Here is a 24,975-nt window from a genome sequence, read left to right on the forward strand (position 1 = left end):
TTGATCAGCACCTGTAGACAAGGGTTGGTTCATGAGGAATTAAAAAAAAATCAAATCCTAGAAGCTATTAGGAGACCAGAAGCAGTCCCAGTAGTACATGTCAAGAGACACAATCTACTCCCATTGAGAAAAATTCCAGCCACACCGGGAGTTACTAGCTCCATCAATGTGCCACTTAACATCCGGGGACATCAGAGCCTTCAGAAAAGAGATGGGCAGTTTGATAGATAATCCCTTAGAGGTGTCAGACCAGTTAGACCAGTTTCTGGGGACTTGTATTTATATCTGAGATAACATGCAAACTAAAATTTGTTTAGAAAACATGGGATAAAAAAGACAAGAATTGTAAAAACAGAAGATGGTGACACAGAGCACCCCTTTAAAGTTCTCTATACGTAACCTGGAGACAAAGTGCTTATAAAAGCCTAGAGGGAAGCCCCCCTCACCCCTCACTGGGAAGATCCTTTTATTGTCCTTTTAACCACAGACACAGCAATTCAGACAGCAGAAAAAGCCTGGATACCTGGAGTAAAGAAGATCGAGCACCAGGAAGAGACACCTGAGGAAGAAGTCACCTCTCCCCCTGGAGACCTGAAGTTAACCCTGTGCTGGCCAAGTAAATGACTGATAGTGATCTGATAAGGTGCACTGAACCACCAGGTTGTGATTGTTGTCCCTTTGTGCATTTTAAGTGTGAATACTGTGATGAGGTTTGGCTGGTAGACTGTATAAAGAGATTCTGGCCAAAGGGCTTGTGTGATGTGCCTGACTAGCCATGTTTTAGGGCTCGCCACTCGTCTGGGTATAATGAAAGTAGACTCCTGGGTGTGGTTTTGCCTATTCCAAAATGGGCTGAGGGGAAAATTAAAGTAAAAAGCTCAAAATCATTACTGTTGAGTGCCAAGGGTTAAACAAAGTATCCTGCAGTCAGACTCAGTCAAACTATCCAGGTAGGGCATCTTTAAACAGAGGTATGCGGCTCGATCCAGGTACAAAACCACAAAAGACTATTCCTGCTGCTGAGAAGATGGTTTACCCCGCCGCTGGTGGCAAGCCGGTGGGCGAAGGCAGAGGCAGAGGAGTTTTCATAGTGGGGGTCCTGATGATCCTGAGTCTAGCAATGTGCCTCAAAATTAGTATGCATTCAAGTTACTTACCCTGCATGGATGTACGAGGCCCCAGTGTAAACAAAACGGAGGAAATGTGGATATTCTCAGTTCAGTCAGAGAGAAAAAGAGAAGGTTTTCTAACCAGGCGAGAGCCTGGGAGACAGTTGGGAAAGAATGTAAATAATTCTCTCATCTATCTTGTTGTTCACATTGTTCATAGATATGTTCTGCCACCGTGCGTCATTCACTGCACACCAATGATGTTGTGAAAAATGCATATTTTATGATTGGCTTTTCGCAAATATTAAATTGAATACTATATGTATTATGTTATATTGATTAGAAGTGCTGTATTAACATTTTAATAGTATGGTAAATTTAGTTTTGTAGTTAAAATAGAGCCTATGTATGTGGGTTTATTTTTTTTTTCCAGCTCAAGCAAGAGATGAGATAATGAAGAAACTCTTCACCCAGAGATGACAATGATGGGGGCCCATAAAAATTACTGCCTCCTTATCAGAAAAGACAAACATTCCTCCACCTTCTCTCCGTCTTTATGGAACCACCAGGATTAAGGGGAAGAAGTTGACAAAAACCAGAAAAGTTCTTAATTTGCAAGGAATTTATGCATCATGTGTGAGATGTATGAATATGCAACAGGCTACTGCTTTTAAAGATTATTCCTTTGTTCACAAGGTATGCTTATCGGGCTTAAGTGCCCGAGAGCATCCGGATATCCGTAATTCTTTGCTTTTTATTGTCTTGTAATTGTCCTAACTCTAAATTTTCATTACTCTAATTGTATTACTATTTTTATAACTATTTTATTATTATTAAACTTTTAAAATTTTAAAACCAAGTGATTGGCGTTTATAACAATGTGAGATGGTTTTGCTCTAAGACCAATGAAATTAGTCCGCACGATGTTCTCTATAAATGGAGCGGTGCATTTAAAATAAATCGGAGTTCATTCTCTTTGCCTTTGATTTGGAGTCATTTGCGTTCCCGTCCTGCTCTACGGCGACACCTCCTCTGCAGGCTCAGTATTCTGGGATTTCCACAAGCCTCAGCTGGCAATGTACTTTGCTCTGGATATTTCTTGTTGTGCAGTACACAGGGAGAATATTTTGTGCTAGATTCCCCTCAGGGCTTTGAGGTAAATCTCAGGAATTCTGGTGATTTTAATGTCCAGATGAACTTTTGATGGGTAGTAAGGAAAAGGGAAGAAGTGTTAGCGTCAGGATCCACACACAATCAGAATTGATTGTATATGAAGGTGTTTTATTGAAGCGCGTGGAAGCCCCGGGGTGAGACCCCAGATCTCGGCTTCAACGATACACCCGAATCGGTAGCTTATAACCCCTTCTACTCTCCCCCACCCCACATTAATTATTAAACTTATATTGTTCCATTCTAGTTCCCATTCCCACACAGGTGCAGTTTCGCTTGACCTACTGAAGACTATGCTTGATTTGCTGAAGACCATGCTTGATCTGGTTAGGACAATCACTGTAACGGGGCTATCATTCACTCCCACGGCCTGGCTGTCCTGCAGGTCCAGGCCTGTTCCTTCTACCTGCCTGCTCTGGCCACCACCAACCCCCAATACAGTTTAGAAATCATTCCTATGATTTCAATTCTAAGCTACTGAATTGAACCCTTACTCCATCAGAAGTACCATGGAAAATTAATCGCTCAAAATGTGAGTGGCCCAACCACACTAGAAACAAAGTCTAAACTAAAGAATTTTTTTTTTTTTTTTCCCTGACAGGTGGGGTAAAACATGCAGTGCTAGTAAAGTCTTTCACAGACGCAGCCAGCAACCAGCTGTATGAAAATCAAAGTGGTAAAGGATGAGACAGGGCAGGGAAGAATCTTCAGCCCTTCCTGTTGAAGGTAGTACAGGATGCAAACCGACTCTGGCTGTTGTCCATAGGTAACGGGTGTCATTTGTAAAGGAGAGCAGGTGCCCAAAGCCGGACAGCTGCCCCTCAAGGCCCCGGGGAGCAGGGGACGGCTCTGGGCAGGCTCCCTGGCCAGGAGCGGGCCCCAGAGCGCGTCTGCCTTTCGAGGGCAATCTCGTCCCCGCTCTTTCTGCTCCCCACCTTGCCTTGCCTCTGCCCTGTGCCCCTGGGGCTGCTCTTGGCCAGGCAGCCTCAGTGGGAGCCAGCACTGGCTGCAGCCCCAGCGGGCCCCCCAGGACAAGGCCCAGCAATGAAGAGGCCAATGAAAGCACTGGGCAGCAGCAGAACCCTCAGCAGAGCTCTTTGGACAACCACGGACCGGCCACAACTCCACTGCAGCCTCACTGGGAACATTCCCTGACTATAACAGACTTTCAAAAGAAGCTGTTTGAGGGCAAGAGCAACAAAAAACTCAACGCTTTCTCTTCCAGGTATACCAGATTCCAAAGCAGCACAACATGAAGACAAGCTCCAAAAGTAGCATGCCTGCCATTATCCCTAGCCAGGAGCCTGTTCCCTGACAGAAACCCATTCTGATGCTCTTGTGGGAATCTGGAACAGGTGTTGTGGGGCTGGCTGCATCTGTGGGAGCAATGGGGAGCGTGAGCCCGCGCTGTGCTGCACTGCTGAGCTGGCAGCATGGTGGATACGGCCAGGACATTCTCTGCTTCCCACAGAGCTGGGGCCTGCAGGCACCTTGCCGGCCCTCGGCACAGGCTGTGCCACCCAGCAAAGCCCAGCCGGCCGGGAGGAGAGCCAGGGGCCAGCAGGAAGATGAGAGAAGCCCCTGCTCTAGAAGTGAGGCAGTTGTTGCAGAAGCAAACAAAGATGGTGACTTGAAGAGATTCCCACTGTGCTCAAAGTTTGCCTCTGAAGACTGAGAGGTGAGCTTGTCAGAAATCCCAGAACACATCAGGGAAAAGGTTTTATGTTAGTTGTTGTGATCAGGCACAAGTCTCCAGTGGGAAAAGAGCCTCTGAAGCAGGCTGTGAGTCTTGGGGTGTGTTACTTCTTAGAAAAGTATAGATTACCAATTAAATGCAATTTTATTTTTCATTATAGAAATGTAAAAATGTTCTAAGTTTTTCTGAATTCTAAAACTACTTTGAAAAATATAGAACTGTGTGGGAAAAGGGTCAAAATATTTGGAGAATTTTCTATGAAAAATATTCCTAAATCTTGCAAAATGAAAAATAAACATAGTAGCTGCTGGTCTCGGGAGCCTGATGCCCGGCTGCTGCCTGCCCATCACTGGCTGTGACCGGACAAGCAGCTCTGCCAGTGCTGGTGGTAGCACCCAGGGACCAGAGCTGAAGCACAAAGATGTTGCTCAAGCTCTTCCCTGGCAGGAGGGCTGCACCTTCAGTCCTGGAAAGACATCAGAGGCAGCATCCTCGGGGACAGAGGGTCTTGTTCTGGAGGGTGGCAGCATGTCCCTGGCAATAAGTGGGCAATGCAGCTGTGGAAGGGACAATGGACACGGGCACAGAGATGCATGACAGGTCCAGTTCTCCCTGACTGACGTCTTTGGCCGGTCTTGTGAAGCTGCAGAGGCGCTCCTGTGGAGAGAGGAGCGGGTGAGGCTCCCGGCTGCCAGTGGCACACTGGGACCCTCCTGCACAGCAGGGCCCAGAGCTGGCAAGGCTCCCCAGCACGGCTGGAGCTGCTGGCACAGCTTGGCCCGGCTGGACAGCTGCCTCTCAAGGCCCCGGCGAGCAGGGGACGGCTCTGGGCAGGCTCCCTGGCCAGGAGCGGGCCCCAGAGCGCGTCTGCCTTTCGAGTGCAATCTCGAACCCGCTCTTTCTGCTCCCCACCTTGCCTTGTCTCTGCCCTGTGCCCCTGGGGCTGCTCTTGGCCAGGCAGCCTCAGTGGGAGCCAGCACTGGCTGCAGCCCCAGCGGGCCCCCCAGGACAAGGCCCAGCAATGAAGAGGCCAATGAAAGCACTGGGCAGCAGCAGAACCCTCAGCAGAGCTCTTTGGACAACCACGGACCGGCCACAACTCCACTGCAGCCTCACTGGGAACATTCCCAGACTATCAGCCGCATTTAAAGGTGCTGGAGGGTAGCGATCAGCAACAACTTACTGTTTCTTTTCCTTCCGCCACCGGAAACCAACATAGCACAGGACCACAGAGAGTGGCACAGTGATCAGTGTCACTACTGTGCCTATCATGCAGGACCTGCGCACATCCTGGGGGCACAAAACTCTTGGGGTTCTCGGTGGATTCTGAGCATTTGCACGTGACTTGCCAAGCAATTCTGTTGGAGCAATGGGGAGCGTGAGCCCGCGCTGTGCTGCACTGCTGAGCTGGCAGCAGGGTGGATTCGGCCAGGACGTTCTCTGCTTCCCCCAGAGCTGGGGCCTGCAGGCACCTTGCCGCCCCTCGGCACAGGCTGTGCCACCCAGCAAAGCCCAGCCGGCCGGGAGGAGAGCCCGGGGCCAGCGCAGCTGCTTGGGCAGTCGCTGCTTGGAGGGACAGGGGCCAAACCCATCCCTGAGCAGCCCCTGCCAGCCCTGGCCCTCCCTGCCCCGTGACAGCTCCCCCAGCCCCAGGGGACAGACTGTCATAAAGTCTACAGCCCGCAAAGAGATTGTCCCAGTGTCCTGCTTTAGGGCAAATTTGGGAGAAAATCCCCAAAAGGGCCCGCCCCAGAAATCAAGCCCACACGGCCCCTCCCCCCAATCAGTTTGGGAAAAAAGTCCTCAGAGAGAAGTGGAAAAAACCTGTATATTTAACAGGCAAAGCACTCCCCAGCCCAAAAAATGAGCACTACCAGATGACAAAACTCATTTGTCACTCTGAAGAGATGACAGATTCAGAAAATCTCTCTGGTGGATGGTGGCTCTGTTATCAGTCCCTCTGGCACTGGGAAAGGCTGCTGCCCAGAGTAGCCCCCCGTGGGCCACAGAGTGCAAGCTCTCGGCGCTTCCCCAGGTCCCGGTCCGGAGCAGGTTTGAACGGATCCAAGGAAAGGGAAAGAAAACCAGTCGAGGGAAAACTTGGACTGCCTCAGCTAGCTAAAGCAACTAAAAAGCAAAGGAGCGCGGTGTTCTGCCCCGTCCGTGGCCAGAGAACACCGTGGAGTTCTGTGTTCCAGCAGACTGTGGAGGAGTGAGTGCAGTCTCTGATAACAAACTCCGTGCTTCTTCTTCTCCCCGCCTTCGCTGTCAGAGCCCGTCTGGAAGGCACACCATATAATATCCAGCATCAACAGAACACACCATCGGGGATACGAGCATCATAGCGTCGCCCTAGGACGCCCAGTAATCGTGTGCTGCTTTTCTTCCCTGCAGTTGCTCCCAGAAACATCCCCCACACTGCTGGAAATGCCCACACATGGTCTGATCAGTCCCTATGCTTTTCCAGTCTGCTCTCAGAAATTTTGCAACAAGTTCACCAATAAATTCCAGGTTACCTCTGTGAATTGCACACTACAGTTTCCTTCATTTTTTCCCCAATACCTGGAAGCTCCTGTATATAGTAATGGTCTTGAGGATCTCGGATTCTTTTCAGTCTTTTTTTTTTTTTTTTTTTTTTGTATTGAGACAGAGGGAACAGCCTTATTGCTTTTAGTTTTGGCACATCTGTTTTTTTTTCTTGACCCGATGGTTTACTTATTATCTACACATGAACAGATTTTAATTTATGGTGTTTTTTTTGTTCCTCAAGCAATTATTTTGACAATCTTTCATTCACTCCTTAGTTAATGTTCCATATATGAACAAATTTGACTCTCTTTTTATAGGAATATAAAGATCTCAGAAAGCTGTATTTTTAATGTTGATGACACTCTCTCTCCCCACTCCCAGCTGTCACAGTGATCCTTTTGGAAACATCCCTGAGGATAGGTAGAGTTATTTGGGAAGTGCTTGGCTTAACCTGGGTAAGAGATTATTATTTTCAGTGCAATAAACCTGCATTGCTTCAGGCTTCACAGCCACTGTCCTGATTTGTGGCTCACTGCATGGATGCCAGTCTGAATTAAAACAATGTTTGTGAGGCAGCTGAAGAGCTTAGACCTCAGGGATTAAAATTCCTGGGAGGAGGAGGAGGAAGAAAGGATAAAATCCTGTTTCAAAGGCTGTTTCTTCATTTCTAGGATGCCAGAAGTATGGTAGACTACAGCTGTCTTCTTCATTAATCCCAGGGATTAAAATTCCTGGGAGGAGGAGGAGGAAGAAAGGATAAAATCCTGTTTCAAAGGCTGTTTCTTCATTTCTAGGATGCCAGAAGTATGGTAGACTACAGCTGTCTTCAAATGTCATTTAATTACAGAAAAACCCTCTACAGTGCCAGACACCAGGACAAATTACTCGACACTTTGCCTCACAATGCATCAACTTGAATTCCAGTGAGAGGTAGGCCTTAGTTACAGTCTGATTCGAGCAAATCCACATTGTGTGAATGGTAAGAAGAATTTGCTTGGGAGCAGATGAATATGTCCCACTCAAGAATGAACAAAATTTGCCTTGACTTGGAAGAAAGTAGACAGGGAGCAATGCAGCATTTGGGTTTTATCCAGTGATAAACAGGGCAAGAAGCTGTAACAATTTACCTGTTTTACAGAACACAAGTACTGATACAGCCAATAGTGCACCCACACAAAGGGATCTTCAGGACATTCCTTTATTTCTTAACATGGGATGGGCAGCAAAATGCTGGCATTTATCTGCACTGGAAGCTGTGTTCCTCTCCTGTTTCTCCTTGAGCACACTGTGTGTTATTTGCAGACTTCACTGCCCAGCCCACCAATCCTCTCTTGGCCATTTGCTAAATGGCACAACTACCAAAATACAGGTGCCAGCATCGTCACCCCAGCACTAATCCCGCACTGCTTTGATGGAGCACAGGAGCACAGAGTGGCTTGGGTTGGAAGGGACGTTTAAAGGCCATCTAGTCCAATGCCCTGCAGTGAGCCAGGGGCACCTTTGACTAGGTCAGGTTGCTCAGAGCACGAGCTTGAATGACTGCAGGGATGCGTGTCCACCTCTCTGGGCAACCTGTGCCAGGGTTTCGAAAGCTACAGTGTAAAAAATGGGTTTCTTTTGTCTAGTCTGAATCGACCGTCTTTTAGATTAAAACCATTCCCCCACGGTCTGGTCACAAAAGGCCCTACTAAGAATTCTGTCCCATCTCTTTTACAAGCCCCCTTAAGGTACTGAAAGGCAGCAATCAGGTCTCCCTGGAGTCTTCTCTCTTCCAGGCTGAACACCCCCAGCTCTCCCAGCCTGTCTCCAAAGCAGAAGGGCTCCAGCCCTCAGAGCATTTTGCCTCTCCTCTGGACTAGATCCAACAGAACCGTGTCCTTCCTGTGTTGGGGACCCAGAGCTGGATGCAGTACTCTGTCACGGTAGAGACGGAGAAAATACAAGGCAACACACGCCATTTCCAGAAGGCTTCAAACCCTGGTTTTATTCTAGCATGCATGCTTTTTCTACATTCTTCCAAAGCACATAAGTTTACTCATTGGTCACCAGGGGCAAGCCAAGTGCTTATTGGAATAGGCAGTTGCAGGTTTCTCTTATTTATCCTCCTTGCTTTCTTGGTTTCTATGTCAACGACTTTGGTAGAAAATTCTTTCAGGGGTAAACATGGATCCTCTTATCAAACTTCTCTCTGGCTCACAGAAGACGCTGTAAAACGCGGGAATCTTTAAAATTAGAGGGTTTTGGGAAAGCTGCAAAAGGCAGGCCTCAGAGACAGCAGAACTGCGATTAGAGCTAAGCAGTAGCTGTAAGATTTGTCAGCAGAAAAATTATATAAGAAGTGGAAAAGTAAGGACAAACAGTACAATGGTCTGTGTGTTACCGCTTGGCAAGAATAACTCCCTAAGCTACAGAAAAGTATCTCTAGCAAGATATTAGGAAGTTCTAAGCTTAATAATGGAGCTCTGTGCATTGGGTTTTAAGGCTTACAATACAAGTAGGTATTGTATTTGAAAGAAGCGAGCACTGTATTAACAAAAGGTACGTGTGCTTATAGAGGTTGGATAAATCTATTGTCAATATGCTTTTGCTTTGTGTGATTGGTCAAAAAGCTTTTAAAGTAAGTTGTCACATTAAGTTCTTTGTCTGCTGCTGGGGATGTGAGCTGCTGGCATCCTCCCATTGTTGTCACCATGTAATGAGGCTGATGCTAGAAAATAAACAGCTCGAGACGCGTTCCTCAGCAGTCCTGTCCCGTTCGTGATTTGTACACAGACCCCCGGCCAGCAGTATAAAACACCTTCCACAGTACTCCAGGTGGAGTCTCACCAGAGCAAAGAGGTGGAATCACCTCCGTCAACCTCCTGGGCACTCTCCTTTGGATGCACATGGCTTACTCATTTCCAGCCTCTCATCTAGCACCAGCCTTCTTGGCCGGGCTGCTCTCCATCCCTTCATGCCCCATCCTGTGAGATCAGCTGGGGTGGGATGTGTCACAACCCTCGGACAGAGCCGTTGGGCAGGGTGAGCTCCCTGCCAAAGAAGGCAGATCCCACTCCCCACACAACTCCAGCCTGGCCATGAGGTCACAGCAGGCTCTGGGGTCACAGCAGGCTGAGGTCACAGCAGGCTCTGAGGTCACAGAGGTGCCAGAGCCCCGTGGTTGCACAGCACCACAACGACCGAGCAGTCAGTCCTTGAGCACAACTGCTGTGGCAGCAGCGGCGCTGGCAGCAGTGGTGCTGACACTGTGACAGCTGTGTGAGGACAGCGGTGGCAGCAAGAGCTGCGGGACTGGCAGAGGGCAAGGCACCATGGCCCTTGCTCTGCGCCTCTTCCTCCTGCTCCTCCTGGCCGTGGCCCTGCCTGCCAGGGCTGCCCAGGCTGCTCCGCTGCAAGCACGGGGAGCAGGTGAGCCAGCAGCCTGGTTCCCCTTTCCCGGGACAGCGCTCCCTGCTCCCCGGGAAGCGCTGGGTGATGCTTTTCCCCTGGGCTTTAGGGAGGGTTTCTGCTGTGGGAGGGACAGAGCCCTCAGGAACCCTGGGCTGCTCCAGCCGCCCTCCCAGGGATGTTGCACAGGGCCTACCAAAAGTGTGGAGAGTGGCCAGGAGCCAGCCCAGAGCTCCCCAGGCCCCTGTGCAGCTTTGGCCGTGTCCTTTCACATCTGGCTGCCACGGCCTTGCCTGACCACCTTGCAGTCCCAGTTCCCAAAGGCAGAGGGGGATCCCAGCACACCAGGAAATGGTTCTGTTCTGTGCTCCCTTCTAGATGAGCATGCTAGGAAGGCTTCTCCAGCAGCTTGGCTGCAGGAAGATTTCCAGCCTCTTAAGCCTCCTGCAGGTATGTTGTCAATGTTCCTAAAAGCATAATCATTGACAACCTGGCAGGAAGCCGGTGACAGAAGCTTCTGTGCCTGTTGAGTTACAGGTGTGTCTGCAGGGAAGACTTTCCAGGCTCCTTTCCTGGTTGCTGCACAGAAGCCTGGCTCCCATCGCAGGGGTGAGTCGTGTGTCCCTGCTGATCCCACAGGCTGAGCCCTGGTTTTGTGAGATCCATTCATCTGAAATGCAAACACTTCTCCTAAGGTCCTCCGAGAGAGAGGAACAAACCTACAGGAGACAGTAAATCCCTGGAGGCAGCCAAACATCTAGACCAGATGCTGACTGACCTGGAGAGACGCCGTGGTGGGTGCATTTCCCTCAGCTTTCCCTGGGACTCAGCAGACGGGGCCTTTCCCGGCACATCTGGACACGCCGCTCCCGGCACAGCGGGAAGGGATCCATGGCGGCCTGGCTGCCCTGCTGCTGCTTTCACGACCTGCAGGGCTGTTTGCCAGCCTGGCCTGGCTGCAGCTTCTCCCCAGCCTCTGCAGGAAGGCATTTGGCACCAGCTGCCAGGGAGCCAACCTGCAGCATGGGCCATGCACACCCTGAGATCCCCTGTAATTTCCTGGTCTCTGAGGAGACCAGGTGTAGGGGCTGCTTGGATGAGGGAGGTCGTTGGCACAGCCCAAGTAACCTGGCCATTTTCTACTGATCCTTATCCATGACTTTGACAAGTATTGTCTCCTGAAGATGTCATGTCCTGGAATGGTGAATGGTTCCATCTGATCCAGCTGTCCTTTTTCCTTTCTCAAGGGACAGAGAAAAAGTCTATGCCGAAGGTAGCATATCCCGGAGGAAGCAGTGGCTCAGTGCCCACCACTGCTGGAGGAAGGAAGGCGATGCCAGGCACGGACACAGGCACGGGCACAGGCAAAGGAGGTAATTGCGAGCTCAGCCCTCAGCGGGGCTGTGTGTCAGCAGCTCTTCCCCAGGCCCTGCCCTTGCACGGCCCGGCAGCAGCCAAAGCTGGAGGCGCCTCGGCTTCGAGGCCTCTGGAGCTCCTTCCCAGCCCCGGGGAATCGGGACTCGGGCACCAACGCCCCTCCCGCTGCAGCTGCTCCCGCAGCTGGCCCTGAGTGCCCAGAGGCCCAAGGCACAGGAGCAGCCCCGAGCGGGAGCCCTGCTGCAAGCCCAGGGCCAGAGCCAGCCCTGGCTCCTGACTGGGCAGGGGCTGCACTGGCTCCTGACAGGGCCTGACTCTGTCCCCTGGGGCTGGGGGAGCTGTCACGGGGCAGGGAGGGCCAGGGCTGGCAGGGGCTGCTCAGGGATGGGTTTGGCCCCTGTCCCTCCAAGCAGCGACTGCCCAAGCAGCTGCGCTGGCCCCGGGCTCTCCTCCCGGCCGGCTGGGCTTTGCTGGGTGGCACAGCCTGTGCCGAGGGGCGGCAAGGTGCCTGCAGGCCCCAGCTCTGGGGGAAGCAGAGAATGTCCTGGCCGTATCCACCGTGCTGCCAGCTCAGCAGTGCAGCACAGCGCGGGCTCACGCTCCCCATTGCTCCAACAGAATTGCTTGGCAAGTCACATGCGAACGCCCAGAATCCACCGAGAACCCCAAGAGTTTTGTGCCCCCAGGATGTGCGCAGGTCCTGCATGATAGGCACAGTAGTGACACTGTTCACTGTGCCACTCTCTGCGGTCCTGTGCTATGTTGGTTTCCGGTGGTGGAAGGAAAAGAAACAGTAAGTTGTTGCTGATCGCTACCCTCCCGAATCTTGAAATGCTGCTGATAATCAGGGAATGTTCCCTGTGAGGCTGCAGTGGAGCTGTGGCACGTCCGTGGTTGTCCAAAGAGCTCTGCTGAGGGTTCTGCTGCTGCCCAGTGCTTTCATTGGCCTCTTCATTGCTGGGCCTTGTCCTGGGGGGCCCACTGGGGCTGCAGCCAGTGCTGGCTCCCACTGAGGCTGCCTGGCCAAGAGCAGCCCCAGGGGCACAGGGCAGAGACAAGGCAAGGTGGGGAGCAGAAAGAGCGGGGACGAGATTGCCCTCGAAAGGCAGACGCGCTCTGGGGCCCGCTCCTGGCCAGGGAGCCTGCCCAGAGCCGTCCCCTGCTCGCCGGGGCCTTGAGGGGCAGCTGTCCAGCTGGACCAAGCTGTGCCAGCAGCTCCAGCCGTGCTGGGGAGCCTTGCCAGCTCTGGGCCCTGCTGTGCAGGAGGGTCCCAGTGTGCCACTGGCAGCCGGGAGCCTCACCCACTCCTCTCTCCACAGTCGCTCTGACGCAGCTCCCGCACCCCGGCCGAGAAGGCGTGACTCTCCCTCGCCCCCAGGGAGCTCAGAGACCGGCGGCTTTGGCAGCTCTCCGCTGTGGCCTCCGCAGCAGCAGTTGCCCAAGAAAGCAGAGCAGCAGCACTCCGTGCCTCCCCCACGGCCCCCCAACCCAGCTGTGAAGCGGAAGCCTCCCGAGATCCCCCCACCTCCTCCCCTCCCGAGCCCGCCGCCCTGGTCCGGCTAGGACTGGAACTGGGCCAGGCTCGGCAGGGCATGGGCCACCAACAGCTTTGGGCACCTCTCTCTCATAAATGATGCATAAATTCCTGGCAAATTAAGAACTTTTCTGGTTTTTGTCAACTTCTTCCCCTTAATCCTGGTGGTTCCATAAAGACGGAGAGAAGGTGGAAGAATGTTTGCCTTTTCCGATAAGGCGGCAGTAATTCTTTATTGGCCCCCATCATTGTCATCTCTGTGTGAAGAGTTTCTTCATTATCTCATCTCTTGCTTGAGCTAGTAAAATAAAAAACTCCACATACATAGGCTCTATTTTAACTACAAAACTAAATTTACCATACTATTAAAATGTTAATACAGCACTTCTAATCAATATAACATAATACATATAGTATTCAATTTAATATTTGCGAAAAGCCAATCATAAAATATGCATTTTTCACAACATCATTGGTGTGCAGTGAATGACGCACGGTGGCAGAACATATCTATGAACAATGTGAACAACAAGATAGATGAGAGAATTATTTACATTCTTTCCCAACTGTCTCCCAGGCTCTCGCCTGGTTAGAAAACCTTCTCTTTTTCTCTCTGACTGAACTGAGAATATCCACATTTCCTCCGTTTTGTTTACACTGGGGCCTCGTACATCCATGCAGGGTAAGTAACTTGAATGCATACTAATTTTGAGGCACATTGCTAGACTCAGGATCATCAGGACCCCCACTATGAAAACTCCTCTGCCTCTGCCTTCACCCACCGGCTTGCCACCAGCGGCGGGGTAAACCATCTTCTCAGCAGCAGGAATAGTCTTTTGTGGTTTTGTACCTGGATCGAGCCGCATACCTCTGTTTAAAGATGCCCTACCTGGATAGTTTGACTGAGTCTGACTGCAGGATACTTTGTTTAACCCTTGGCACTCAACAGTAATGATTTTGAGCTTTTTACTTTAATTTTCCCCTCAGCCCATTTTGGAATAGGCAAAACCACACCCAGGAGTCTACTTTCATTATACCCAGACGAGTGGCGAGCCCTAAAACATGGCTAGTCAGGCACATCACACAAGCCCTTTGGCCAGAATCTCTTTATACAGTGTACCAGCCAAACCTCATCACAGTATTCACACTTAAAATGCACAAAGGGACAACAATCACAACCTGGTGGTTCAGTGCACCTTATCAGATCACTATCAGTCATTTACTTGGCCAGCACAGGGTTAACTTCAGGTCTCCAGGGGGAGAGGTGACTTCTTCCTCAGGTGTCTCTTCCTGGTGCTCGATCTTCTTTACTCCAGGTATCCAGGCTTTTTCTGCTGTCTGAATTGCTGTGTCTGTGGTTAAAAGGACAATAAAAGGATCTTCCCAGTGAGGGGTGAGGGGGGCTTCCCTCTAGGCTTTTATAAGCACTTTGTCTCCAGGTTATGTATAGAGAACTTTAAAGGGGTGCTCTGTGTCACCATCTTCTGTTTTTACAATTCTTGTCTTTTTTATCCCATGTTTTCTAAACAAATTTTAGTTTGCATGTTATCTCAGATATAAATACAAGTCCCCAGAAACTGGTCTAACTGGTCTGACACCTCTAAGGGATTATCTATCAAACTGCCCATCTCTTTTCTGAAGGCTCTGATGTCCCCGGATGTTAAGTGGCACATTGATGGAGCTAGTAACTCCCGGTGTGGCTGGAATTTTTCTCAATGGGAGTAGATTGTGTCTCTTGACATGTACTACTGGGACTGCTTCTGGTCTCCTAATAGCTTCTAGGATTTGATTTTTTTTTAATTCCTCATGAACCAACCCTTGTCTACAGGTGCTGATCAAGCTTCTTTTTTTCCCAAATTTTCCAAAGGTGTGGACCACCCCAGAAGTGTATTGAGAATCAGTAAAAATCGCCCCTCTCTTCCTTTTTTAACTTTTTAAGTGTTTGTAAAACTGCATACAGTTCACAAACTGGTGCTGAACAACTGGCACCTAGGGGTCTCGACGCTACCACTTTTCCTGACTTCCCATCTACTATTGTATACTCTGACTTCCTTTTCCCTTCTATAAGCCTCTGCAATTTTACCACTTTTATAGAAATTTCACCTTCTCACTATACCCTTCAAAAATCTACCGTCCATCCTCTTCTTTTTCTTCCCCCCTCATGATCCTGTGCCCCAGACACCTGACCTTTGGCTTAGCAACCCACAACTTAGATTCTGACACCTCCAATCCCCTTCTCTTTTCTTGTATACTTTAGAATCTCCCTCCAAGAATCCTTTCCAGCAAGTAATACACTCCACTTCCTCTGAACCAGGGCTCCCCTGGCCACATATCTGCTGATAAATTACACAAACACCCACTTCCACTTTTACACTAGGGCCACTTTATGAACCCCTATTGTAATTTCCTCTCTGGCCAATGTTCTATCCTATAACAAATCATCCTCACTTGATCCAACTTCCAGCCCTTTAGCCCTTTCCCACTTACTCCAGCCATCTAGCACATTACCCAGGGTGGCCTCTAGGAGGAATACCCCCACTCTTCTTCCTTGGCTGTCCTCCTTTGCCTACTGTGGGTCTGACCCAAGATGATTCCCAGCCACTAAAAGCTTTCGGGCTGGTAAAAAAAAAAAAAACAAAACACAAAAAAAAAAAAACAAAAAAAAAAAAAAAAAACCAAAAAAAAAAAAAAACAAAAAAAAAACACAACAAAAAAAAATCAGAAAACAAAACTCAAAACTGCCACTGCCACTTGCCCCCTTAAAAAGTTCTCCTCTTGAACAGTTTCTGAGGAACACACAATCATTATTTTCTTCAGTAGGAAAATCTACCCCATCATTCCATACAAAAAGAAGGTAGCCAATCTGCTCCACAGCCTAAAATCCCTTTCTTACAGAACGGGGAAAGAACATGTATCTACATTGCTCCTACTGTGATGTGCTAATGCTTAAATTATTAGGAGCAAGTTGGCACATCTTCCAGGTACAGCTATTACCCAGTTCAACTCAGCTTCCTCTGGCTGGGGTAGCAAATTCTCTCTACCACAACTGAGATATGTCCTAATACTCTATAAAAATGCTACAGTAACCTTTGTCAGACAGCAACACGGCAGCACTCCTGCTTCAGAAGAGCATTGCACAGCCTGTCAGTTTTCCCATTTCTCTGGAGACCATTCTGGTGAGGTCAAAGGAAGCTGTAGATACACCCTCAGCTATGCTCATTACTGGAACCAAGCAACAAACGCTACCTGGACTGTTGTGCTCTTCATTCATCCAAGGGAGGAGTCTAAAGCTGTTCAACAGCTCTAACAGCAATGTGGAAAAATGAAGACTGATTATGGGAAAAGAGGAAAAAGCCACCCCACCCCTTTTTTTTTCCTTTTTTTTTTTTTTTAGCAATACAACATTATTGTTGTTCATGTTCAACTGAAAATGCTACACACTTTTCACTAATCTAAAAGTCTTAGGATAAGTGACTATGCTCTTCAAAACGGTGCAGAATCAATTCAACCCAGCTAAAACACCATAAAGAGAGAAGAAGCAAGGAGAATGGGTCCTACTACTGACAGTACTGCCTCTGGTCATCTGAGAGGCCTGCTGATAGAAAAGAGGTCTCCTAGAAGTCCAGCCACAGGCAGAAACATAACTGCCATCAGGTCCTTTACAAAGAATATAGGCACCTTTTAAAATCTTATGAAAAGTTATCACTGACTTGTGAAGCTCATCCTGAATTAAGGGCAAGCCACTATTTGTTTATACAAAAATTGCTCCTTGTGGGTCCAACCTGAACCAGTCACAGATGGAAGCCTCATGACAAGTGAAGAGGTCTACTGACTGCAGCACATCATGCAATGGACCCAGCAAAGGGCCAACAGAGTGCACACTGAGCATGATTTTGTACTGAACATACTCAAGAAACACCTGAAGAGCTGATAATTTGGCAGCCCCTCACCCTCACAGGAATGATGCTGTAAAAAGGAAAAGCACATTTCCAAAAAAACCCCAAAACCACTGAAAAACAAATTATTTTTGCAAAGTCAGATAAAAAAAGACCCCTCAAACACCAGGGTCACTGATCTTAAGTTCAGAGAGATGCCAAAACACAGTTTAATCCCTGCAGCAGTTAACAGTGTGCTGACATTTGAATGAGGCCGCACAGGAACTGACAGGAAAATTGGGAAGGCCCTTTGTCTCAGAGTGCCGGAAGGCAGCACTTTCTAACACAGTGCAGTCAACTGTGCAACTGTCAACCAGAGCAAATCCGGCACCTGCAGAAAACATGCCAGAAACAGATAACAAAACTCCTGTTCTAGAACAAATACTATGCATAGGAGCTCCTGAACGTCACTGAATACTGTCAGAGGTGAGTGGCAAAACCTGCTGCAGGTGAACAACAGAGTACACTGAGTTGGAAAGGACACACGGGAATCTATAAAAGCCAACTCTTGGCCCTGCCCAGAGCAGCTCCAAGAACCAACCCCAAGAGCACCACACCAAACAAATCCAGCTGTTTCCTACTAGGTCATCATTTTAGGATGAAGCTGTTGAGCCAGGTGTTTGCAACACAGGTATAGCATCTGGCACCTAAAAGGTCCATTTAAATTCTACCAGTAGTCTGGGGACAAAGCCTGGATGCCGGCACCTTTTCCCTGGAGGGAGAGTGGCAGATTGAGACAAGGAGTGCATTTCTCAGTAACGCACAGCTAGTGTTCATCCTATGAGAAGCTAATACCAAATTAACTCTGACAGAAGAGAGGCAAGTTTGTTAAGGCTCTGCCAGCTCTTCTACACATTTGCTCATAGCACATCATTTCAGAGGGTTATATACAAACTCAGATGCCAAAGTGCAGTTTCATTCTTATCGCCTGCACTAGATTAACTGCAGCTACCAGACCCAGGTCTTAACAGATCTTGGTTTTATCAAGCCAACTATCCCATTCAGCAGAAAGCAATTTAATACCCTGAGACCAGGAGTTTAGGACATGGTAAAAAGGGGGAAAAAAACAAAACAAACCAAAAACCACAAAAAAAAAAAACTTATACAACAAGCAATTTTGCTAACATCTCCTTACTGTAACTCTTTGCTGAGTTCTAGAAGGAATAAAAAAAAAATTTAACCGGCACTGTACTTATGCCTGTTTTTTGTTCAAGTTTACCAGCCGACTAGCCTCGCAGCGAACCGATTTCTGGATTTTTGGCTGATAATGAGCTCTCTTACCTTTTCCTTTCTGTACTTCCAAAGTCCTGGACCGAAGAGGTTTACCAGTTCTCGAACACTCGAGAACGCACCCTCCCTCCCCGGTCTGCCCGTGATCAAACCCCTGAACTCCCCGAGTTGCAGGCTTTATGTGTGAAATGAGTTTTCCCGGTTCTGTCCGCTTCCCCCGCGACCGACCACTTTTCTCGCAGGATAGTGAAACTGCGATCTTGGGTCCGCACTCGTCCCGTGACAGTGTCACGTCTCAAACACACACGCTCGATCACCCCTCACTCAACCACGCGATACTTACGGTCCTTTTTCCCGCGTGGATTCTTCGTGCACGTGGATTTTTATGAGTGAAAAAATTAACCGCGGCCTCAGAGATTCTGCTCCAAGTTCCCGAGAGCTCTGGGCCCATTTTATCCCCCTTTTTTGATAGTGACTCAGGCTCTGAGTTCAAAATCTGGTTGGTTCCACGGGACTCCCCAGTCCCGTCTTGCAGCAGTCAGAGGCCCTGCAAGGCCTCCCTGGCGGTTTCCCACCTAAGACAAGAAATGCAGAGTCATGTTGAGTGGACCAGAGTAGCCCCCCTTCCGTCTTCGGACCCTTGTTATCTCTCTGTAAGGCTATAGGTCGTATTCTCCTCGGCCCTGGCCATTGGACAGTTTCCAACACCCCAGTAGCCTACATAAACCCCCATCTCTGCCCAGTTCAGGGGAAGAGCTGTCGCTGGAACCCTTCAAAGGACCCTGATAATATAGACACCGCTGCGGAACTCTACACAAGCTTCTCCTCTCTCAATCCCTGCGTCTGCCGAGGCACCTTTGTGAGCTCAGAGCTGAAATCACTAAGAGCTGAACTCACAGAGCTGAAATCACTCAATAGTGCTCGCTTAGGTTGCTTGCGGCTGGGAGTTAGCCCGAGGGACCCAGGGAGGTTGTGCCTCATCAGCACAGCGCTATCCGGGACACCTACAGCGGCAGCTGCCCGGGGGGCCAGACGGACAAAAAAAAGGGTTTCCCTGGACCCCCAAATCAGATGCCCACATTCTCCACCAAGATTGTTATAAATGAATGCTCCAATTTATTAACTAAAGAAAATTTGTCAAATGGTCCAAATATAAATTTAGAGAATAACAATGAAAAGCCACTATCAAAAAAGGACAGTGCCGAGCCCGGGATCGGCGCTGGGTAAGACACAGGTCTGACCACTGCAGCATAGGGTCCCCTATGTTCACCCCGACTGTTCTGTCTGAGCGATTTTCATAGGGTTTTTCTTGCCTGAGGCAAAGTCCCTTTCTTCTTTTCTGGGCTGCACCTATTCATGTGCTGTTCCTTCACTGTGGCAAGTGGAACAGAACCCTTCTGGAGAGTGATGATCACCCATGATCCTGTTCCCGGAGTTCGGTATTCAGATGTATCTCCTTGGTGATTCAGGTTATCTCACTCTCGGCTACTTATCGTGTGTTCTTCACCCGGGTGTTCCTTGGACCACCTTGGGGAAGCACCCATCTCCGAGCTGGCCACGTCCATTTGTTTGCAAATTAGGTCCTTTTCTCCCTGCTGCCAGCTGTGGTTTTGAAATACTGTGAAGCAACCTTCCCGTCCCCGGCTGGGGCGCTTAAAAATCTTACAGGAATATTTCTTACCAATATAACATATTTCATACATCTATTGCTCACAAGCACGAATTATCTAAAATACAGATAACAGAAGGGTGAGAACACTATCTCAGATCCCCTGGCTACTTTGATGCCAGAGGCACTTCTTATCTCTCCTTTCTTATTCTCTGTCCCTCCTGTAGTTCCTCTGCCCATTTGTTGCTCTTGGATCTCTGCCTCCTTCACCTGACTTTTATCTTTTTCTGGATTTGTGGGGATGTTTGTGTTGGTTTTGTTGTTTTCCTGGTGGTTGTTGTGTTTGCCTGTTTTATTTGGTCACAGTTTTGCTTTTGCTTTTTGCTTTTTAGGTTTTTTTTCCATCCATTTAACAGCAGAAATCAGCTTGTGATTTGTATTGTGAAGTTTTGATACACAGGTGTTGCACATAAAGGTTGTTTTTGTTTTTAAAGTCATCTCAGACACAGAGCTGCAAGCCCCTGTGATTTGAGACCGGAGTGCTCTCAGACAGCAAATTGTGCATGAATAGGAAACTTGTAGTTCCCATCTCCATTACACATGGCAAAATGTAAAGCGGTTGGAATGGTACCAATTCTAGCCTTTCTTTTGCCTTCTTTTGCTGCCATGCCGTAAAACCGTGTCAGATTCATCAAGGAGCTCAGTTCTGCCAGGATGGGGTGTGCAGGGATGATCCCTCAGCTCGTGTGTGCACCTGCTGTGCACCAGGCCAGACAGGTGACTGCCATCCACAGCCAGCCTCTGTCTGCAAAGGGAGCAGGGAGCTGCAGCTCTGAGGAACTCAGGGCTTAGGGAGCAAACAGACCAAGTCCCTAATTTATATCAGTTCCTTCACTCGAGTATTTTCTGCTGATCGATTTTTATCTTCCTGCCCAGGGCTGCAAAAAAAGCACGCTGGCAATTTGCTTTAGCTATGAAGTGAAGAGACTCTTCTCAACAGGTTCCACCTCTTCTTCTTTGAATTAAAAGCAGAGCAAAACTCTTCTGTTGGTCGCATCAAACCAACATAAGTTTCATGAGTCTGTGAAAGACATAAGTGTGTAAAAGTTATTTCATTTTATAGTACTTACTGTTTTCTAATTCAGCTATTGGGCAATTATGCCATCATTCACTATACACAATAACTGGAAGAAGCACTGGAAATGAACTTTTTTAAAAAACTAGGCTTAAAAAAAGTCAAGGAATTCTATAAAGAAAACCAAATACTAAGAATACAGTAATTTAAACTTTTCAAAGCCCCTTGATAATGGAGCCCTGAACCCCAGTCATGTGCAGTGCAGCCTCGGCGGTCCCTTTGAGACCAGAATTGCCAAGGGTCAGGGTTGGGATGAGCCTTCACCCAAAACTGGCTCCTAGACTGAGTGGGAACCAATCCAGAACAGGGCTCACACAAAGAGCAAAGCCTCAAGGCCAAAGCCAAACCTTCATCAGGTTGGCTTTGTTTAAACACAGAACTGGAGCAAACTTGCTTGTCCGGTAACATCACTGTCACCATGACACTTTACATGAGCTACTAAATAAGCACTGTCCTGTCCTGAACTGGGTTGCCCAAATACTGTTGAGAACTTGCCTTGCCCCTGCCCTGTGCCCCTGGGGCTGCTCTTGGCCAGGCAGCCTCAGTGGGAGCCAGCACTGGCTGCAGCCCCAGCGGGCCCCCCAGGACAAGGCCCAGCAATGAAGAGGCCAATGAAAGCACTGGGCAGCAGCAGAACCCTCAGCAGAGCTCTTTGGACAACCACGGACCGGCCACAACTCCACTATCAGCAGCATTTCAAGATTCGGGAGGGTAGCGATCAGCAACAACTTACTGTTTCTTTTCCTTCCACCACCGGAAACCAACATAGCACAGGACCGCAGAGAGTGGCACAGTGAACAGTGTCACTACTGTGCCTATCATGCAGGACCTGCGCACATCCTGGGGGCACAAAACTCTTGGGGTTCTCGGTGGATTCTGGGCGTTCGCATGTGACTTGCCAAGCAATTCTGTTGGAGCAATGGGGAGCGTGAGCCCGCGCTGTGCTGCACTGCTGAGCTGGCAGCACGGTGGATACGGCCAGGACGTTCTCTGCTTCCCCCAGAGCTGGGGCCTGCAGGCACCTTGCCGCCCCTCGGCACAGGCTGTGCCACCCAGCAAAGCCCAGCCGGCCGGGAGGAGAGCCCGGGGCCAGCGCAGCTGCTTGGGCAGTCGCTGCTTGGAGGGACAGGGGCCAAACCCATCCCTGAGCAGCCCCTGCCAGCCCTGGCCCTCCCTGCCCCGTGACAGCTCCCCCAGCCCCAGGGGACAGAGTCAGGCCCTGTCAGGAGCCAGTGCAGGCCCTGCCCAGTCAGGAGCCAGGGCTGGCTCTGGCCCTGGGCTGGCAGCAGGGCTCCCGCTCGGGGCTGCTCCTGTGCCTTGGGCCTCTGGGCACTCAGGGCCAGCTGCGGGAGCAGCTGCAGCGGGAGAGGCGTTGGTGCCCGAGTCCCGATTCCCTGGGGTTGGGAACGAGCTCCAGAGGCCTTGAAGCCGAGGCGCCTCCAGCTTTGGCTGCTGCCATGCCGTGCAAGGGCAGGGCCTGGGGAAGAGCTGCTGACACACAGCCCTGCCGAGGGCTGAGCCCAGCTGAGCCCGGCACAGCAATTACCTCCTGCGCCTCTACCCGTGCCTGTGTCCATGCCGGGCATCGCCTTCCTTCCTCCAGCAGTGGTGGGCACTGAGCCACTGCTTCCTCTTGGATGTGCCACCTTCAGCATAGACTTTTTCTCTTTTGCTTTAGAAAGGAAAAAGGACAGCTGGATCAGATGGAACCATTCACCATTCCAGGACATGACATCTTCAGGAGACAATACTTGTCAAAGTCATGGATAAGGATCAGTAGAAAATAGACAGGTTACTTGGGCTGTGCCAATGACCTCCCTCACCAAAGCAGCCCCTACACCTGGTCTGCCCAGAGATCGGGAAATTGCAGGGGAGCTCAGGGTGTGCATGGCCCATGCTGCAGGTTGGCTCCCTGTCAGCTGGTGCCAAATGCCTTCCTGCAGAGGCTGGGGAGAAGCTGCAGCCAGGCCAGGCTGGCAAACAGCCCTGCAGGCCGTGAAAGCAGCAGCAGGGCAGCCAGGCCGCCATGGATCCCTTCCCGCTGTGCCGGGCACGGCGTGTCCAGATGTGCAGGGAAAGGCCCCGGCTGCTGAGTCCCAGGGGAAGGCTGAAGGAAATGCACCCACCACGGCGTCTCTCCAGGTCAGTCAGCATCTGGTCTAGATGTTTGGCTGCCTCCAGGGATTTACTATCTCCTCTGTCCTTGTTCTTCCATGTAGGAGGACCTTAACAGAACATTGTTCCACATCTCCTTCAGGCCAGACTGACAGTGAGTGCCCCTGGGTGGTTGGTGCCCTCCAAGGCACTCCCTCAGCTCTGCCTTCCACTCAGGAGCACGGGCAGGGGGACCACGTGCCTGCAGTGGCCCCACACTGGGATGGAAGGAGCCCCTTGCGGGGCAGTCAGGGGAGAAAGGACTCCCTGGAGCTGCCAGCAGCTCTAAACCCAGCCCCAGCCTGGGCCGGAGCTTGGCAGCAGCAGCAGGAGCAGCTCAGGCTCCCTGGGGCCAGCAAAAAAGCTTCGAAAGGCACAGCCCCGGGGCACAGCCCTGGGCCCGGCCCCTTCCCTCTCTGCTCTTCTCCGTGGCTGCACAGAGCACCCGGAAGGACACACTGGCATGGCACATGGGTGGAAGATGGAGAGCTAAATGCTCCTTCCTCCCACTGACAGCGATCCTGTGGGATCACTGTTGGGCACAAGAGTAGAAATTCGGAGGACAGGATTTCCAGAATCCATCCAACTTCAAAGCATCTTTATGGAAATCACACATGAATATTACTCTGGACAATAATTACTCGGATAGGAAAGGGTTGCTGATAACTTACCTTCACCAAGCTCCAAGACGCTTGAACCATGGTTTGCCCGCATTTCTAAAAGATGCGTGTCACGGTCCCAATCTAGAAAGGAGCACGGATGGGAAATGTTCCTTGGTGTGCTGGGATCCCCTTCTATGGGGAAGTGAGCACTGCAAGGGGCTCAGGTCATGCTGTGTGCCCGCACTGCCAAGCAGCAGAGAGGGCAGCTCAAGCCTCAGCAGGGCTCAGCAGGCCCAGAGGCACAGCAATTACCTCCTGTGACTGTGCCTGGCATCGCCTCCCTTCCTGCAGCAGAGGCTGCCAATGAGCCACTGCTTCCTCCGGGAATCTCAGCCTTCAGCACAGCCTCTCCTTCCATCTCTGGGGAAAGGAAAAGGGACAGCTGGATCAGGTGGGGCTGTTCCCCACTGGGAAGGTGGCATCTTCAGGAGGCAATGCTTGTCTCTGTCATGCATGAGATTCAGGATAAAGACCAGGTTATTGGGGCTGCTCCAGGGCCCGCCCTCCTCCAAAGAGCTGCCCCTCCAGATGTGTTCAGAGAGCGGGAAATTGCAGGGGATCTCAGGTTGGGCTCCCTGGCAGCTGGTGCCAAATGCCTTCCTGCAGCGGCTTGGGAGAAGCTGCAGCCAGGCCAGGCTGGCAAACAGCCCTGCAGGCCGTGAAAGCAGCAGCAGGGCAGCCAGGCCGCCATGGATCCCTTCCCGCTGTGCCGGGCACGGCGTGTCCAGATGTGCAGGGAAAGGCCCCAGCTGCTGAGTCCCAGGGGAAGGCTGAGGGAAATGCACCCACCACGGCGTCTCTCCAGGTCAGTCAGCATCTGGTCTAGATGTTTGGCTGCCTCCAGGGATTTACTATCTCCTGTGGGTTTGTTCCTCTCTCTCGGAGGACCTTAGGAGAAGTGTTTGCATTTCAGAAGAATGGATCTCACAAAACCAGGGCTCAGCCTGTGGGATCAGCAGGGACACACGACTCACCCCTGCGATGGGAGCCAGGCTTCTGTGCAGCAACCAGGAAAGGAGCCTGGAAAGTCTTCCCTGCAGACACACCTGTAACTCAACAGGCACAGAAGCTTCTGTCACCGGCTTCCTGCCAGGTTGTCAATGATTATGCTTTTAGGAACATTGACAACATACCTGCAGGAGGCTTAAGAGGCTGGAAATCTTCCTGCAGCCAAGCTGCTGGAGAAGCCTTCCTAGCATGCTCATCTAGAAGGGAGCACAGAACAGAACCATTTCCTGGTGTGCTGGGATCCCCCTCTGCCTTTGGGAACTGGGACTGCAAGGTGGTCAGGCAAGGCCGTGGCAGCCAGATGTGAAAGGACACGGCCAAAGCTGCACAGGGGCCTGGGGAGCTCTGGGCTGGCTCCTGGCCACTCTCCACACTTTTGGTAGGCCCTGTGCAACATCCCTGGGAGGGCGGCTGGAGCAGCCCAGGGTCCCTGAGGGCTC

At 50.5% G+C, this 24,975-nt stretch overlaps 1 long non-coding RNA gene across 1 annotated transcript in view; it reads right to left on the reverse strand.

The window, feature by feature from the left end:
* The window catches only part of LOC137480446 (uncharacterized), a 139,613-nt gene extending 114,987 nt beyond the window's left edge, over window positions 1-24,626 (reverse strand). Inside the window, exon 1 of the long non-coding RNA XR_011002920.1 lies at window positions 24,502-24,626. This is a non-coding gene — a long non-coding RNA (uncharacterized lncRNA). The remainder of the gene's footprint in view (window positions 1-24,501) is intronic.
* Between the last annotated feature and the right edge of the window lie 349 nt (window positions 24,627-24,975).

This window comes from Anomalospiza imberbis, chromosome 11 (genome assembly GCF_031753505.1).
Source record: "Anomalospiza imberbis isolate Cuckoo-Finch-1a 21T00152 chromosome 11, ASM3175350v1, whole genome shotgun sequence".
Taxonomy (NCBI): domain Eukaryota; kingdom Metazoa; phylum Chordata; class Aves; order Passeriformes; family Viduidae; genus Anomalospiza; species Anomalospiza imberbis.